At 40.1% G+C, this 4159-nt stretch overlaps 1 long non-coding RNA gene across 1 annotated transcript; it reads right to left on the bottom strand.

Annotated features, from left to right (window-relative positions):
• Positions 1 to 276: 276 nt before the first annotated feature.
• Positions 277 to 3770, bottom strand: LOC144640674 (uncharacterized). The gene is made up of 5 exons (XR_013568423.1): positions 3671 to 3770; positions 2491 to 2573; positions 1902 to 1961; positions 969 to 1027; positions 277 to 409 (listed from the first exon to the last, which is right to left on the bottom strand). It is a non-coding gene; the product is annotated as an uncharacterized LOC144640674 (long non-coding RNA).
• Between the last annotated feature and the right edge of the window lie 389 nt (positions 3771 to 4159).

The following is a 4159-nucleotide window of genomic DNA, read 5'->3' as shown; positions in this document are numbered from 1 at the left end:
TTATGGGACCTTTTTGATACGCTTTGGCGGCATAACAAACTCGTTTGGTCTCGCCATGGGTATTTTGGCTCGACTGCGTCCTGCCAAAATACGACTGCATGTATGGCTTCACCAAACTCGCCAGACACGCCAAATCGTACCAAAGAGGTGTGAGTAGGTATAAATATTCAAACAGAGTTCGCGGAGGAAAGATGTTTCGTTTTCCGAGGCCATTTGCACAAGTGACCTCATCTCTTAAACCATAAGTCGTGGTGTTGTTTGAACAGTCTGTTTGTGGGCAAGTCAAAATTGAGCTAATCTAGATCTTACCTACAGGTATACGTAAAAAAGCAAAATACTTGGAGACTAACCTTGTTTACATTCTTCTTTTCTTTGATCGAAAAGTTTAATATCGTCTGCTGTAGGAGTCCTAAAAGAAAACAGCAAACAGCCGAATGTTAAAAATATAAGTCCATATTATTATTTTCTAGCTGCTGTAAAACTGTCTTGACCAGTTGTCGGAAAACGAGCAACCCTAGAAGGTTCTGATTTGAAGTCTGAAAACATCGGACTTGCGGTTGCATTGCGCACACCTAGCTTTCAACGCATTTCTCGATCGAACTCCTTGGTGTTTTATACTTCGATTTTTTCGTTTTAAAACAAACTGAAATTGTTCCTGGAACGGAACTTTCAGGATAGTCACTCCTTTCGTCAACAGTAAGGAACGAGATCCGAGGTACGAGATAGCACAGTATGCTACGCAGACAAGCGCGCAAGCGCAAGTGAGACAAGTGATGTTCACACGAGTGACTCAAGTGCAAACAATGTTGACACGTGCAACATTTCAGTGGCATCAATTTTGTCCCAACAAAGACGCGAGACTATTTACAACAAGGTCACGATGCGAAACCATTGCTTCTTTTACTTATCAGCTTATGGTATAATAACTATTGCCCTGTCATGGCTTATGTGACAACTAGCGTCCTTACCAGTCGTTTTCATAGAGGTAATCTTCTTGTCCTTGGCATATATCTATTCCTTCACCAATCTACAGTGAGTAAGCAGAGAGCAAAAGGGTCCGTTATTGAGATATGTACATGCTGAGGTTTGCATGGCATGATTTACTGAACTGATTTTTCAGTGCACACAAACTAACAGTTGGAAATTCACGTTCTATTCTAAAACATTGGTAGTAAGGATCCCAGGGGGGGGTACTCCGGCTTGTAAATGACGGGGATGATTGAAGGATTTTTTGGGTTTGAAATTTTCGATTCCGGGATTTTTTTGGGTTGGAAAATTTGGCAAGTATTTTTCTGGGTGACTTGATTTAAATAGGGGATTTTTTGGTGATTTTTTTTTTTAAGTGACTTGGCGTGGCCTTAGCGTATTTATGATATGATGAATAAACAAACAAGGGAGTTCAATTTTTTATGGTTTTCTCTGTGTTTTATTATTGCCCCTCCTGGCAATTTAGGGGTAATTTGACAAGGGATTTTTTGGGGGGTTATTTTTGGTCCAGGGATTTTTTCGGGTAATGTCGGAAGACTTAGGGATTTTTTTGGGTCCTGAGTTTTGCCTCCATTCGATCATCCCCGTCATTTACAATCCGGAGTACCCCCTGGGGTAAGGATACATAGTCCAGGACAACGAGGTTTTGGTATTCCATTCTCGTTCACAGAAGTTTCGGTTCTTTTGACACACATCGAGAATAGCAAAAATCTGATTGGTTGATATTTGAGTACTCTGCGCGTTCTTAAAAAATATTCAACAGCCAGCGGCCGTTACACTTGGTACTACCGACAAAAACGCATCTATGAAGTGGTGACAAGAATGATGGTATTCTAAAAGAAAATCACTCTGGATTTGTAAACATGCACGAAACAAAGAAACGAACGATTACAACAAATCGTAAACATTCGTACCGAGATCTGCCACATAAGTTTGACATCACAGCGAGCTCGCATCTCCCAGCTCAACCGGTCCTGGAATAAAAGAAAAAGCAAAAGTCACCTTGAATGATTCTAAGGAATTAACTGAAAGCCATGCTATGAAACTGAAAAGGGCGATTTGATTTTACTGGATGTGCGTTTGACGGAACCACCTAATATGTTTAGACATGATAGTAGAACAGTGCGCATAATTCTTCTCATCCATTAGTGCTTTACTTCTCGTCAACTTGCATGTTTCTTGATGGAGTATTAATAGTGCACTAACAATCTCCTGCTATATAATTTACTGCCTACATTTTCGCCTTACCATTAGTCATGAACTGACCGGCCCGACCGTTATATTCGAGAACAGAATTCCATTGTTATTCAGATTTGTCCTGTCATGTCAGTCAAAGCATAAATATTATACACTGTTGTGGTGGATTTGTACGGAAATCTCGTGAAAAAAAGCCCATTTCACATTTAAAATTACCAGACCTGCCGGCCAGTTCCGTGGTTTCGACAAATGGTAAGCGCGCCCTAAGGTTTACGTGACTTCACTAATAAAACACTAGGTACTTACTAGGCTGTTTTTTCGGTTCCGCTTTGATTTCTTTCGTTTCTTTTCCTTCCCAGTTGGTTTGGTTTCCTCTTTATTGTGAGTTCCTAAAAGTCTTTACAGAACCAGTACAACCAGACAGGCGTACAGATATTAAGGTTTATATTAGAATACAAAATATTGAAGAAAAATAAGAGAATTGATTCATGCAAAAGGGATTCACTGGTACTAATGAAAGTTTTTATTCACCTAGGCCGTTCAAATAACAAATTTACTGAAAGTGCAAAAAACGGTGCAGAAATTATTTTTCTCCCCGGGGCGGTTTTCTCAAAATTGCGGCCAAATTTGGTTTAAATAAGTAATCTGTTTGTACCTATGATGGTAAAGCCAAAGGTGGGGTGGGGCAACAGTTCAAAGGGGGAGGAGCAACCGTCCACTCACAAGAAATCATCAGTGGTGCGCGCGCGTCAATGTTTCAAATACATGTAGTTAATAATAGTTGAAAACTGCGTAGCGTCTTTTAGGCTAGAAATAATTGCTAATGTTTCAAAATGACGCTAAATGGCGGTATAAAACTGCTCCGACGTTTCGGCAATACTGCCTTCTTCAGGGTGGCACGAAGAAAAATCAAATACGCGTATCGATTGCAGTACGCGCAATTCAACCAGCGCGCGCGGCTTCATTTCGCGCTCGAGACGAGACAATCATTTTCAAAAAATAAACGTTAAAAAAGCGCGAAGAATAAAGTAGTACGGTAGATGACCTCTAGATTTGTTTGGTGCAAATTCAATGTAATGCAAACTTTAAAGCGAATTCAAGAATTAGAACTCTTGAAATGGGAAGGCTGGGGGCGTTGCAAAAAGCCATATTGAAAAGTTTGCAACAGAAAAAACCCATAGACAGCTGATTCGCACATTCGTTTTTTTTTCTTTCGAGGCTCGGGTTTTAAGGGAGATGATTTTCATAGGATACTCAGTTTTTGAAAACGACTGTCTAAGTTTTAAACAACGCTGAAGAAAGGCCCTGAATATAAGTAAAAAATTGCCAAACAAATATCGAGTTTTGTAACTAAATTCGTAAATTACGGTGTTTGTTTAAGCTATCGCTACTACACAAATCAAATGTGATACTTACCGTGTAAATCAAGAAGTCTGTTAAATATTTGCAAACAAATCGCCCCGTGAACATTTTCTGTTTTACCAACCTTTACTTGGAATATCCGCCATCTCACTTTTTCTGTCGACAACTCGTTAGATTTTATTTGTTACACGTGAAACAGCATTTGTTTTCGTACGTCAGCCACGTGTGACAGTTTACGTGCTCTCGTCAATTTTGCGGAGGATTGATGCGAGCAATCGAAATTCGCACGTTCGTTTCTAAAGGCCCGGCCAAACTAACGCAACATTGTTGCGCACAACAAGTTGCACACGTTTGGCCAGATTGTTGCAACATTTTGGATCAAGTTTGAGAATGGTCAAATTTTTCTTGCAACATTTTTGGTCGTTGTATGATGTTGTACTCGTTTGGTCACGTTTGTGTTTGTGTAACATTGTTACGCCTAGGCATGCGCACTAGTTCGATTTTCTTTTCCATCCAACATAAGGCAACAGAGTGGCCAAATATATTCCAAACGTATGGAACATGCTGCGCACAGCAATGTTGCGTTCAAATGTTGTGCGCGTTTAGCCAGCTC

The sequence above is a fragment of the Oculina patagonica genome, unplaced genomic scaffold, assembly GCF_052425735.1.
Source record: "Oculina patagonica isolate OP01 unplaced genomic scaffold, crgOcupat unplaced401, whole genome shotgun sequence".
NCBI lineage: Eukaryota > Metazoa > Cnidaria > Anthozoa > Scleractinia > Oculinidae > Oculina > Oculina patagonica.
This window is presented reverse-complemented; position numbering and strand designations above follow the sequence as displayed.